This window comes from Pseudorasbora parva, chromosome 4 (genome assembly GCF_024679245.1).
Source record: "Pseudorasbora parva isolate DD20220531a chromosome 4, ASM2467924v1, whole genome shotgun sequence".
Taxonomy (NCBI): domain Eukaryota; kingdom Metazoa; phylum Chordata; class Actinopteri; order Cypriniformes; family Gobionidae; genus Pseudorasbora; species Pseudorasbora parva.
In genome coordinates, this window is record NC_090175.1 from 29,109,084 (window position 1) to 29,124,679 (window position 15,596).

Consider the following 15,596-nt stretch of genomic DNA (forward strand, 5'->3'; position numbering starts at 1 on the left):
AGTGAAGCCCCTCATGAGGGTGGATCTATTTGTCACATGAGACCCCCAAAAATACGAGGTCATGCAGGGTTGCCAACTTTTAAGTTCAGGTTGGAGTGAGATTTTTTTGGCACTAGTTTAAAGATTTCTTGGGTCAAATTATATGTGCCATTCCTTAATATTCACTTGTGAGTGCTTATATAAGTATCATTATTCATTAAAAAGATTAGGATGCAAGTTATTTAAGTTTTGAAAATTCACATTTAAAGAAATCTAGTGTTTGATCATCATATCTAAATATTTATTAGAATGCAAAGACTGCAATATATTTTTGAGCAACTAGATTAGATACATGTATATTTATTAAAGAGCCATAAGGCACCTAATGGCATTACAAATAAACATTAATATTTTTTAGCCACAAAATGACTCTAATTTGCCTCTTTGAATTGGAATTCTCTATTTTAATATTAATTACTACACTAATTGTAATATAAATTTTAGAAGAAATACAAATATTAGAAGAAAAATATTTTAAGTGGTCATTTATTGAAAATAATTGTTGCACAAATAGTATTTAGTACCAAAAGATCTCCTCAAAATATTCAATAAATATAATTTAATGAGTATGAGTGTGACCTATTAGTAAGGAATACCTGAGGGCTAAATACAAGAATAACATTAATGTTAACAATGTTGAATCTCTATCACTCTCCATAATAAAACGATCCTGTAAATATGGCTGACTTAATAATCAATACAGACTAACACTATGCTGTACTGTTTACCAAAACTTGCAGCAAACATCTATATGGTGAAACTGTTGTGTATCCGCTTAAGCCATTTACATTCATTGGCACGGCGCTAGAAGTATTGAGCGCTCATGGGCCACGTGACCAGCGCGCACCGCAGGGAGACGAGAGCATTCAACTCCGCAACGCCTCTGGCTTTAACATTATGCCACATTAGCGCCAAAACGCTATTTATTGTTTGAATTTCATTAAAACACATTAAAAAAATTAAAGCTTATAGCTTTGTTTAATATCAAAAGCAGGTTTGGCAATTTGGCGTGAGATTGAGTTGGGCGGAGTGAGAGCGTGAGACAGAGCCTTAAAGCGTGAGAATCACGCCAGATGCGTGAGAGTTGGCAACCCTGGGTCATGTGTGGGGACTCTGGGAACAGTAGCCGTAACTTTGGAAAAACGAATGTGAAATGTGAATTAAACCCATTTTAAAAACTGCATCAGGCTACACTAACAAATATGATAGGATTATTAGAGGCTGTCAATGCGTCATTTTATTTTCCCGCGGTTGCAGAGACTTCTTGACATAAATGACAAATGACATAGACTTCTTTTTTTGCTTCAAAACAAATATATTATTTATTGTTATTTATAGGCCTACATATATGTGTATGCAAAATATAACTTAAATAAAGCCTAACAATTTAAAAGAACATTAGTAGGTTAAGGGTAAAGTGGCCTGAGTCTGTGTGTAAAAAGGAAACATAATTAGGTGCATAAGACAGGTGCATTAGAACAAAAATAATATTTTCTAACAATAAAACTGTTGGACAATATAAAAAAGAACTGATATTCAAAGTGTGTTGTTTGAGTGGTTTGAACAAGCGTAAAACATGTTTTACTCAAATAAAGTGAAAGATATAATAATTGAGAAAAGGGATCCTGTGACCATTACTGACTTAAAAAATAGCCTATGTGTATGTCTTTTTTATTTTATTTTTTTATTTTTATTTTACATTATTATGAGTCAAAATCCTCATGTTTTTTAATTGATAAGACTGCAAAGATTTTTTTTTTCTGTTTTATGATGGTAGAGTTGACAAACAAAAGCTCAAACAGTCAACACAAGGTTTTGGATAGATTTGAAAGTATTAACTTTTTTATGTATTATTGTTTCATAGACAAGTACTGTAACTTACCTAAACTGACAGTCTAAAATAAAGGTATGAAATAAACTGTATGAGGTGTTGTTTCTGCAGGCGTTTAAAAAAAAACATAGTTTTAACTATATTGTAATTTGATTATGAAAAGGTCTAAGACAAGCATTGATAACCTAATAAGATGAACTACGTATGATTAGAACCCATTTTTCACTACATTATGTAACAAAATATAATAGGCTATTATCAGAGGCTATATCAGGCTATATAATTTCCCTGCGGTTTCAGAGTGATTTTTCAGATGGCATAGGCTACAGCTCAGATGATTAGCTCCAAAAATGTGAAATAATAATTGTCAAAAGTTAATTCTTCATGGAATGAGTATGCCATTAGGTCATAAAAGACTAAGTACACATTCTTAAATATATTTTTTGTTTGAAGTCTAATGTTACGTATGTGTGAATGTGAGTATTCTATTCGCTGGAGTATGTGCAATAGTTCTTGGCTGAACGAAACGAGCAGCTGAAAAACTGATTGTTAAATTATTGCAATATATCGCAATAGATTACAGAACATATAACAACATCTACATACCACAGTCAAGTAGCCTCCACTTATTTGTGCTCTAAAGGATGTAGAATGAATCAAAGTCAGATGTGCAAATAAAAAACAAAAACAAAAAAACAACATTGGTACTTGTTACAAGTGAAATGCTATAATCTGATCATGGAAAGTGAATATATATATATATATATATATATATATATATATATATATATATATATATATATATATATATATATATATATATATATATATATATATATATATATATATATATATATAATCAAGATTTATGCTTTTCAGTTAATAGCAAAATTACATCAAATTGAATAATCCTTATGTAAAACATGTTCAATTCAATTTGATGGAATTTTACTATCAACTGAAAGCCTTATGATAATCTGTTTATTTCTTTATCCAATAAAGTATTTGCTCAATAAAACATCAATATGCACAAAAGAAGTCTATCTGACCAATAAATGTTGAAGAAGGAGATGTGAAGGAAGCATACACGCTTGTGTGTGTCTGACTCTAGATCTGAAGCAGCACAGCGGAACAACTGAGCTTCAGAAAGTTTGTGGGAAAATTACACATTATTTACAATTAAAAAGAAGACTATTAATACAAGTATAAGACTGCAAATAAACACTGTAAATAAGAAACATAGTTGTGTTTACTAATTTTTCTATATTGATCACTTTATTTTGTCTAAAAAGATGGATAGTTTGAACAAATGTTATTTTTTCTATTTTGCTACCACTTGATGGCAGAATTGACTTCACAATCATAATCTCAAACGGTTGTTCTAAAATAAAATGAAATCAGTTGTATGAAGTGTTGTTTCTGCAGGCATTTGTAAATGAAAGAGTGTAGCTTCAACTATATTACACTATGATGCTGTGATTTCATCATGTAGAACACCCATCAACATTATTTTGGACTAATATTCCTGTCAGCCAGATTTTTAGATAAGCTGAATGAATAACACTGCTCTGATAAAGAAATGATTCTCTTGATTCTCTCTTATCAATGTTTAGGTTTCCTTTTGTGGGTAAGAAATGTTAGAAATGTGTTTGTTTGACAGGATTATGTTGATTTAAGATCAAGTCCTTATCATAATCACTTTCACAGTAAGTCAATGCACATTTGTTTCGCCTCACAGAGATATAAAGAAAAAGAGAGGGAGAGACTTCTACAATTTTCATGAATATTCCCCTTGAGGAAGTTGTGTCATCATCAAAGATTAAAATAGCCATCCCAGCACTGCAGAGGCCGATTCATTGATACAAATCTGCTGTGTGTAAATTCCCCTACATGCCTGACTGAGAAATATAGATTGATAACAGGCACATTTGTTTCCACATTTTCAGAACTGGTCGAGGATCAACTGATTTGTATTCTGTGGAACATCTCTAATCAATTGAACTCATTAGTTGATGGGTAGTTTGAAGGCACGTGGGGGACACACTCACACTGCAGGCTGTGCTGTGGATGCACAGTGGATCTATAGATTTTTCTTTGTGGAGTCATTATCAAGTTTGTCATTGATATTAATCAGTGATTTTACAACTATACATCATGTTGATATTAAAAAGCTGATAATATCAAGCTTGATATTAAAAAGCCAAACTTTTATACTTACCCATAAGAAGGAATTATAACACAAATCTTCCAGAAGAGTAATGAAGTTATAGCTTGTTCATCATCAGTGTTATGTGACAGTGTTAAGTGAGTGTGATGTAAGGTTTCTGAAAGCATGGCCCTGGGGCAATTTGTAGGTGCTTTCACAAAAGAGAGGAAGATGAAGGGATTTGGAAGTAATTGGACTCTTAGCTCATTTCAACTGTCCCTTTTACTGGGCACAATTAACTTCAAGGGGAGGTAAAAATGGATGCAAAAGCACACATTTCCTAATTTTTTTTTGAACATTTCACATTATATTTCATGTCTTGTGAAGTGAAACACTCTAAAAAAAAAAAAAAACGGTGCTATATAGTACTAAAAGTGGTTCTTTGGCTTGTAATCATAGGGGAACCACTTTAAGTGCTTTATAGCACCACATCTTGGTGATTCAGTGGTTCTTCAGCAGTTCTTCAGCAGTTATTTTGGGATGACTGAGATTACGTTACCATATACAGAACCTGTTAAGCCCCTGTATGGTTCTTCAGCGGTTCTTCGCCAGTTCTTTGGGATGACTGAGGTGCTATATAGCACCGTTACCATATACAGAACCTGTTAATCAATCAATCAATCAATCAACTTTATTTATATAGCGCTTTTACAATCACGATTGTGTCAAAGCAGCTTCACAGTGTCAAACAGGATAATATTGCGACAAAATTAGATTTGGCTGTACAGTCGTACTGGAGAAAACAGTGATGTTATCAGCTTATTTTAATTTATCATATAGCGACAATGTTGGCAGATCAGTATTATAGTTTATAGAATTAAATAAGACCTAATTCATACATTTTATTTGTATAATAAGTTGAATAACTTTAATCATATTTTTAGTGTCCCCAACTGAGCAAGCCAAGCCAAAGGCGACAGTGGCAAGAAACCAAAACTCCATCGGGTTGTTAAGTTGTTGTTAAGCCCCTGTATGGTTCTTCAGCGGTATTTCAGTGGTTATTTGGGGTGGTAAAGGTGCTATATAGCACCACTGCTGTACAAAGAACCTTTCAAGGCTCTTTAAAGGCTCTTTAAATGCCAAAGAATGCCGTTTAGCACCATTATTGAGGAAGATATAAAATGCAATATGGCACCTCTTATGGGTTCTACATAGCACCATTCGACAGAGTTGCTGTAGAGCACCTTTGAAGATATGGTGCTATTTGGCACCAAAAGGGGTTCCCATGTGATTACAAGCCAAGAACCACTTTTAGTGATAAATAGCATCAATTTTGTGATACCTTTGTAATACTTTTAAACTCCCCTGTAAATGCCGCATCAACACAACATCCTCAATAAACCTGTCTCTGGCAGGACGACTCCAATCTTTAGAATAATCTTACGAATATCTATTTATCTAATATGACATCTGACCTGTAAAGCTGCCAGAATAATAATCATACACTGTTTGTTCGTCGGCCAGAGGAGAACTGGCACCCCGACTGAGCCTGGTTTCTCCCAAGGCTTTTTTTCTCCATTCTGCCCCTGAACAAGTTTTGGTTCCTTGCACTGTCACCTTTGGCTTTTGGCATGCTCAGTTGAGGACACCTAAATTTCAACAATATTACTGATCTGCCCGTATTGACACTATATGATAACTGAAATTGGCTGGATAACATCACCGTTTTCTCCAGAGTGGCTGAACAGCCGAATCAAATTATGCTGCATTATTTTCCTGTTAACACTGAAGCTGCTTTGAAACAATTGGACTTGTAAAAACGCTATATAAATAAAGATAACTTGACTTGACTTTGTGTGTGCAACAGACCCAAATTTATAGTGCCCCTTTTAATGTTTTTGGAAAATTCCTTTACATGCAGTGTGTGATAGCTGTTTGTGATTGTAAATGTTCTGCAAATTTGTAAAGTCAAAAGTGCATTTCCATAAAGTTGTTGTCTCCCAAAATAATCGACTCTAAACTGTCTAAACAAGAGTCTGTAATTCAAATCCTTCTGCGTTACGGTTCTGTGTCACTAGAAAATACATAATGCCTGCCTATGTTGTAGGATCGGCGACAGGGGGTTTCATCATTTCAACTTGAGGGAGAGTAATGATGACAAAATGTTCATTTTTGGGTGAATATCCCTTTAAGTAGAAGTACTGCGAGAATGTTCACACATGAATATACACAGACTCATGTGCTGTCTGAATGATTTATGTTCCTTATTGTAGTGACTGCAACATCTGGATCATGCATTGGATCCCCTAGCAAATGAGATGGTAAATCTATACCCAGGAGATATACTAGGTCTACCTACTTTACTATTGACTGTAAAATAAAAACCTGAAACTGAAATGACCTTCCAAAAGTATAATATAAATCTATTAATAATAAATCAATTTGAGTAAAATATTAACTAATGTTTAAAAAATAAGATCAAAAACATGCTGTACTCATGGTAAAAGGATCAGTAGAGAAAGAGAGCAGCCATGCATTGCAAGCATGTAAAATCATTTGCAGGATCATGTTGGATGGGGTTTTCCCCCAGCTGGGATGCTGCACTGTTGAAATGGAAGTGTGTAACCCAGTTTTGGTGATGGATGTAACTCAAGTGCATCAAGCTGAGGGTCCAATTCCTTGCCCAGATCTCATTACACAGAGAAAGCAAGACAACCTTACACACACGAAAACTGCAGAGATGCACCATCCTGCCAATAACAATCTCAATGCCTCAGGCAGTGTCTGTTTGGTGGATGATAGCAAATGTGATATTTAAGTTGTTCAATAAATCTCAATGTCTGAGTGTGAGAATTAGGTGTGTGTGTGTGTGTGTGTGTGTGTGTGTGTTCATGTTTTTCTATCCCGGTGGCAACCTTATGCACACTGACTCATGGGGACTTGTGTCACTGTGGGGACCTAAATTGTGGTCCTCATGGGTACAAAAGTTTATAAATAATTCAGAATGAATTATTTTGAAAATATACATTTGCATAAAGTTTTGTGTGATGGGCAGGTTTAGGGGTAAGGTTAGTGTAAGGGGATAGAATATACGGTTGGTACATTATAAAAACTATTATGTCTATGGATAGTCCCCAGAAAGATAGAGCGCTGTGTGTGTGTGTGTGTGTGTGTGTGTGTGTGTGTGTGTGTGTGTGTGTGTGTGTGTGTGTGTGTGTGTGTGTGTGTGTGTGTGTGTGTGTGTGTGTGTGTAATATGAGGACACAAATGTGTATAATGACATGGGTATGACATACAAATATGGGTCATGTCCCCATATTTCAAAATGCTTATAAATCATACAGGATGAGTTTTTTGTTTTTTGTTTTTGAGAAAGTAAAAATGCAGAATGTTTCCTGTGATGGGTAGGTTTAGGGGCAGGGGCAGTGTAGGGGGATAGAAAATACGGTTTGTATAAAAACCATTGCGCAATATCTCAATGATATTTTACAATATCAAAACCATGGAATGTCCCCACATTTCACAAAAACAAAGGTGTGTGTGTGTGTGTGTGTGTGCGTGCGCGCGCGTGCGTGTGCGTGTGCGTGTGTGTGTGTGTGTGTTTGTGTTTGTGCAGCCTGATAATCCCTACGTTATGGCAATATGGCAATATCCAAAATCCTTGTCCTTGTGGGGACATTTTTAGGTCCCCATGAGGAAAACATCTTATAAATCACACGAAAGGAGTTTTCTTGAGAAAGTAAAAATGCAATCCTAAAAAAGTAGGATGTACAGTTTGTACAGTATGAAATCCATTACGCCTATGGAAAGTCTCCATAAAACATGGAAACACGACACGTGCGTGCGTGCGTGTGTTTGTGTGTGTGTGTGTGTTTGTGTGTGTGTGTTTGTGTGTGTGTGTAGAAGAGGGGTGCTTTCAACCTAGATATAGTTATTGCTACAGGCTTAGGTTTATATTAAAAGGTTCCCCCTAGTTCACATGCCAGATTCAAAGAGCATCCAAGGAGGGAATGTTCAGTCAGAAACAACATATTCGTCACAAATCCTGATCTAATTTTACTCTCCGTTTCTATGCTTTCATCTTCTACACAGCAGAGGGCAAGTTTATCTCATGATGTATTGTCACCATGAACCCTGAGGCAGAGCTCCACACATCCAGGGGGCCTCTGTATGACACATTTTATTGTTCACATGCAGGGTGCCTGAAATCATAGGACATGATATGTAAAAATACAGATGAAGCTTTGTTGTTGTCATCATAAAATGAAAAACTTTTAAAGCGGTGTCCTTGCTGTGACACAGAAGCATCAGCTGCATGAGGTGATGTAAAAACAGAAATAAAAACATAAAAGAGACAGCTGACATAAAGGTGAATTCATTTGTTCATGAAGAGCCTTGGACTTTCTGACACCTATTGGCATATATTCATGATACATTTTTCCATGTTTTCCATGTTACTTCCAATATAGTTTGTGTTATTACAAGACTGACTGATTTATTAAGACAGGGCTGAAATTATTGTATGATATAACTGGTCATGTGATGTCAGAACACATAAAACATTATCTTTTTAAAAATAGAACCAATAGAAATATTAAAAAGATCTCATATTTGATTTTTTTTGCTTTTCTTGTCAGGATGTACACAAACATACACACATGCACACGGACACACGGACACACGGACACACGGACACACGGACACACACACACACACACACACACACACACACACACACACACGTCTGGTTCACTATCTTTGTGTGGACTCTCCATAGACGTATTGGTTTTTATACCGTACAAACTGTACATTCTATCCCCCTACACTGCCCGTAACCCACCCATCACAGGAAACATTCTGCATGTCTACATTTTCAAAAACATCATCCTGTATGATTTATGCCTTGTGAAAAGTATGATTTATAAGCATTGTGAAAAGTGGGGACCGCTGGCTGGTCCCCACAATGTAGGTGATCTCAGGTTTTACTATCCACAATGTAATATAAACAAGGGCACACACACACACACACACACACACACACACACACACACGCACACACACACACGCACACACGCACGCACACACAATAGAGTTCATTCTCAAGCAAGATAAATATTTTCTAAATGTATTAATTATAATAATTACTAATAGTAATTAGTTCAAACTAATTATACTGTACATCAAAGGCTAAACTTATAAACTTATAAAGACATATTGCATTATATGCTACAGTCATGAGTGATTATAACAGTATAATAAGCAATGATGCATATATGCACAGACCATGAAAGCCATAATACATGAATGAAACTAAAAAAGAAAAGAAAAATACTCTGGGAAAGATATGTCTTATTGCTTAAGAATATTATAGTAATCTTTAATGATGATTTTAGTTCATTCATAGCAACCCTTGATCATTGTATTGTATTGGAATTGTTGTGAGTATCTAGTCGGTGAGTATACAGACTACAATTCTGTACTAGAAAGTAAAGTGTTTACAGACAAAAGCTAGAATGCCACTTGATGTGTATATGCATGCCTCTGTTGTCTGTCAGATCGTATCACTTTTCTAAAGTCAGCACAATGCCACAACACCACAAAAGCAGGTCTTTTCTGTCTGAGTAAGCGAGAGCAATAGAGTGAAAGAGAGAGAGGGAGAGGTTTGTGACAGGATCTATTTTGTTTCGTATGCATGCAGATTGTCTGTGGCAGAAGCATATGCAGCAGCGCTGAGCAGAGATGGCACGCTGCCCTTCTCACTACCTCAACACAGAAGAGCAGCCGAAGCTGTAACAGAAGCCACACACCCACACTCACAAGATGTGTCCTCCTCAGCTGAGAACCGCATTAAAACCTTGACTTTAATTCAAATACCATCAACAAAATGGTGACACATATAATGCTTATTCTATTACATACTGACATCTGTAAATGCAGCTGATGATTATGGGGAAAAATTACAATGCTGACAGAAAATTCAAAGAAACAGAATTTATGGAATCATTAATCATAAACATGGTTTACAACAAACATATTAAACACCCATAGTTTAGGTAGCAATGTTGTTTTGAAACAACACCAGTATATAAAATAACCTTAAAAACAATGATTTAAACTATATTTTGGTTTAAATAATACAGCTTTTGATCTGATATTTTTAGCCTTTAAACCATTTTTATGAAAAGCCATAAATTATCACGTATTTCATATATAATTGGTGTGAAGAAAAAGGATGAATAAAAATGGGAATTCAATCTCTGACAGGTGGCACTCATAGAAAAGCAGATATACAGCTGTTACCCCGGTTAACCCTCCACAAAAAAATTACACACCATGAATACATACCATGAAAATCTATTTTTATTTCAACTTTTAAATCAGGTGGAAATTAGCTACACTTTTTACAATGTTTAGGCAAAGCTGCGCTGTGCGTTATGTAAGAATAGAGCAAATAAATTAAAAAAATCAGATGTTTAGGAAAGTGTTGAGGCAAGTTTTTGTGCCATCTAGGTTTAGAGGAAAAAATCAAAGGAGCCTTTTACCACGTGGAGCCTTTAGCCACGTTTTATCCTATATATAAAAAATGAAATATATGACAAATATGAACATTTGATATTTATCTGCTTACCCCTAGGCATCCAAAATGTTGGTGTGTTTGTTTCTTCAGTAGAACACAAATTAAGATTTTTAACTGCACGTATAATGCATGTCAGTGAGGTGTATTTCTATGTGTGCCACTATGAGAGTAAAAAACACATAGACGTACAAATCCATTATAAACACTGTGGTTCGTGGTGACATGTCTTAAAACATGAAACGAGATTTGTTATGTTTTACCTCATATCAGACGAATCTCATCCAGTATTCCCAACACCATTACCTCCAACTAAGAATGTCAAAACAATGGCGCGAAGATGCTTTATTTGACCGATTGGTGCAGGCACTAATGATGATTTTATATATACATATATATGATCGCGACAGGTTTTTTGACCTTCTCCGGCGGAAGTAATGGCGTCGGGAATACTGGATGAGATTCGTCTGATATGAGGTAAAAAATAACATAAATGGCTCTCTTAGAAAAACATTATACGCATTATACGTATATACGCATATATACTGAAGAAACAAACACACCTACATCTTGGTTGACCTGGGGGTAAGCAGATAAACATACAATTTTCATTTTTGGGTGAACTATCCCTTTAAGATAACAACCTGAATATAATTTTTGGACTATGAATGTAAGTATATCACCGTCTATTGTTCTCTCCATTTCAAGTTTCCCATAACTGTCTGACATTTTGTTTGACATTTTTCTCTCTAATGATGAAACAGAATCCAACATGTGAAAGTCACTGTGAAAGTATAAGTACATGAATATTTAATTAGACAAGCTGTTCGGTTTATGATTGGTTGTTGCTAAACAACTGCTTCACACTGCAACTTTAGCATCACAATGCAGGTGGTCTGTGGTAAAATTACATTCGTGAATGTTTGCTTTTCCTGGAGTTAACAGCAGTGTTTAAAACATTATAACCCAGGGTTAAGCAAAGCCAAAATATTTAAATGTTCATTAGACCTTGGCCAGCTTCACTTGACTCCTACTCTGTGGAAACTCCAAACGGTGCAGTCTCGCGGGGCACTGTGTCTGTAAGGAAATGAAATGAATTAAGGAAAGTATCCTATCTCTCTGCCACTAGCTGAATATGTATTTGACAATGAGCACCAAAGCAATAGGACTTTTTTCAGAGAGTGATGAAAAGATGAATGTCCTTTGGGCAAATGTTTGAGGGACTTTCTGGCTTAACCCATATCTATGAGGATGATATATTGTGCTATCAGTATTTTCCATAATCATTCATATAACAGTGCAGCGTGAGAGAGAGAGAGAGAGAGAGAGAGAGAGAGAGAGAGAGAGAGAGAGAGAGAGAGAGAGAGAGAGAGAGAGACCCTCTATGTAAATTTTTAAGTACAGTCACAGCTTCAAGGGCACATGGGTGGTGGTGTAGCTATATCATACTTTAGAGATTTGTGTTAAATACAGCCTACAGTCTACAGAAGCCTACAGCTTTGTCTCCAAAAAATCCAATTCTTGTAATATCTGTTAGTGTTTCACAAACACTGTTATTGTCATTTATCGCCATCTTGCCAGACCCCTCAGGACTCTTCAGGAGGGGGGGGGGGGGGGGGGGGGAATGCACAACCTGCACCTCGACCACTAACGACAGGCCCCATCTCTGGGGAACGTGAACGTCTAATCAATCCTTTTCCTAGGATCAGCAGACACTGGCTTCATTGATTGGATAGTTATTGTGACACATGTGTTGGCAGCAGTCGTTTGGCTTCATGACTCCACGCTCCAGTGAAACATGGCTCATTTATGAGCCTACCATTCTGCCCGGCTTGCCTGCAGCCTCTGACAAAGTGGTTATGGATGTTGGCAATTTAATGGTAGCTTGTGTGTGTATGTGTGTCTGTGCACTTCATCTTCTACTATACAGAGTCAGCGACAGCAATATGGGTCTGGGGAGGCAATAAAATTTAAACTAGGTTGTAGTGGTGTGACATTAGCAATCTTAACAAACATTGTGGAGGTTTTGCTTGCTGACAATAAAACCAAATAAATACTGTTAACGCCAATGGAGCCTTTGAATGATGAATAACTTCCTTGTTGCCCTGGAGACTGTGCATATTGACATTTCAATTGAAGACGAAATGGAATTAAATGTAATTAAAGCGGAAGAAGAGGTCAAGAGAACGTATATGAGCAAGCGTAAATCTATGCATTTATCCCGCTCCTGAAGGCCAAGCATATGTGAAGTAGTTATCCAGATTGATAGATACATACATCCTGCCATTTGCTTGCAGTACTTCACCAAACATTATGTTATCCTACCCTTGTATTTTAATAAGATGCATGCTTGTTGTACACAGCACGTTAGAAAAAAGGTTTAGTCACAGTTGACCACACTATATCACTGTGTATACAGCATTGTACAGCTAAGAAAGCTAAGAAATAAGTCACAGATATATTACATTTTAATTTCTCAGACTGTTACATTGGTCACACCAGTGCTGCGTCCCAATTCGCCTACTTATACTACGTCCTAAAAGTATGTACTCTTTTTGTGAAGAAAAAGTATATACTTTTGAGTGTGTAGCAGAAAAGTATGCAAGCTTCGGGACATACTACTTCGCCATCTTTAACGGACTCTGTCACTTAGTTACGTGCATCCCGTCACCGTTTATCTGCCCTGTCAATCATCGTCAGATTCGTCACAGTTCAAATCCTTCACATTCAGTTTAATCTCCTACCGTATCGGAGAGAAATGTAGCCGCTCGTTGATCTGCCATTTGTGGGTCTTTAATGCAGAGACTCTCCTCATGTATTGACAGTTTGAATATAATGATGCATTTAAAAGTTAATGGCCAAACGTGTCATTTCAAAAGTTCTCAATGCTGCTGCAGGTGAAATATAATGCGACAACACTGAATAAATATATTTTTGTCAGGTTAAATATTGATAGTTGGTCACTCAAACCCCTTTATCTAAACTTCTCTACTTAACCGTCGAACTCGCACATCCGTCATGTTTGTAGTTTTTTAACGCTTTTTATCCGCGTTTGTAGTTCTAATCGAATCCTCGGCCAACTCGCAATGGGTTGTGGGCAATATCAGCCGTTAGAGTGCACATCGATCCATACTGTGAATTCGGACCGGAAATAGTAAACCATCCGGGAATCTTTGGAATACTCTTTTCAACATACTACGATTTGGGACATACTAATTCTATTTTCGAATACTATTTAGGATGGATAGTATGCGAATTGGGACGCAGGGCAGTAGACCTGATTTAGTTCAGCAAAGAAGGCTACAAGGAGAGCTGCATTATGTGACCCAATACGAAGTCTGAATCCTCACACACCATCTTCGATATATCCACACATATTGGCTCCACGTTGTCCAGGTATTTGGATGGTCAATTCCAGCTTCTCCTCCTTGCCTTGGCCAGCTTTGACCACAGCATATTCCTTGTCTTCCACCTCCCACTGCTGGCTCCATGTTATTGCTATGTTAAGTGGGGTGCCACTCATCTTACTATATAAATGCCACAATGTGAAATCAATCACCAGTAAAGAGTTGGCAGTGACTTGGCTAAACCTGAAATTAGTTAAAAATGAGTTGGCTAAACCAACCGTCTGCTAGCTGTCTCACGTCACTAGAGTCAGTTAAATCCCAGCACATAGAGACTCTTTTACCTAGATATTATCACATAGAGACTGTGTCTGTTCCCCGAATTAGTAAATACAAACCCCCCCCCCCCATCAAAACCATTTAACAGTAAAAATGTAATTGATGTCCTACAAATAAACAACAGATATATTACAGATGAAAAAATGATAAAGCTCGGGTTGCTGAATATTCGATCCCTTTCTCCAAAAGCGCTTATTGTTAATGATATTATTATACACTCTAAAAAATTCTGGGTAAAAAACAACCCAATGTTGGGTCAAATATGGACTAACCAAGCAATTGGGTTGCTTTAACCCAGCAATTGGGTTGTCTTAAGCAAATATTTAACCCAACCGCAGGGTTAAAACAAACCAACCGCTGGGTTAAAACAACCCAATTGCTGGGTTAGTCCATATTTGACCCAACATTGGGTTAAAACAACCCAGCATTTTTTAGAGTGTAGATCATAACCTAGATGTGCTTTGTTTGACAGAAACCTGGCTAAAACCTGATGACTACATTTCTTTAAAGCCCACGCTCCAAGATTATTGTTATAAACATGAGCCACGTCTGAAAGGTAAAGGGGGAGGTGTTGCTTTAATTTATAATAATATCTTCAGTATTACTCAGAAGTCTAGTTTCAAATATAATTCCTTTGAAGTTTTGGTGCTTTTGTTGTGTAATGTAAATGATAAATCATTTTTTACATTTGTGTTGGCTACTGTATACAGGCCATCAGGGCACAATACAGACTTTATCAGAGAATTTGCTGGTTTTCTATCAGAGTTAGTATTAGCTGTAGATAAAGAACTAATTGTTGGTGATTTTAATATCCATGTGGACAATGAAAAAGATGCATTGGGATTGGCATTTAGAGACATTCTAAACTCTATTAGAGTTAGACAATATGTATCAGGACCCACTCATCGCCGTAATCATACTTTAGATCTAATACTGTCACATGGAATGTTGTGTGATAAAAGAGTACCAGCAAGAATGAAAGGAAAGGTATACAGGACAGTAGTGAGACCAGCAATGTTGTATGGTTTGGATACAGTTGCACTGAGGAAAAGGCAGGAGGAAGAGACGGAGGTAGAAAAGCTGAAGATGTGTAGTTTCTCTTTGGGAGTGACGAGGATGAATAGGATCAGGAATGAGTACATCAGAGGGACAGCACATGTGAGATGTTTTGGAGACAAAGTTAGAGAGGCCAGGTTGAGATGGTTTGGACATGTTCAGAGGAGGGAGAGTGAATATATTGGTAAAAGGATGCTGAGGTTATAGATCTGCCAGGCAGGAGGTCAAGAGGAAGACCAAAGAGGAGGTTTATAGATGTAGTGAAGG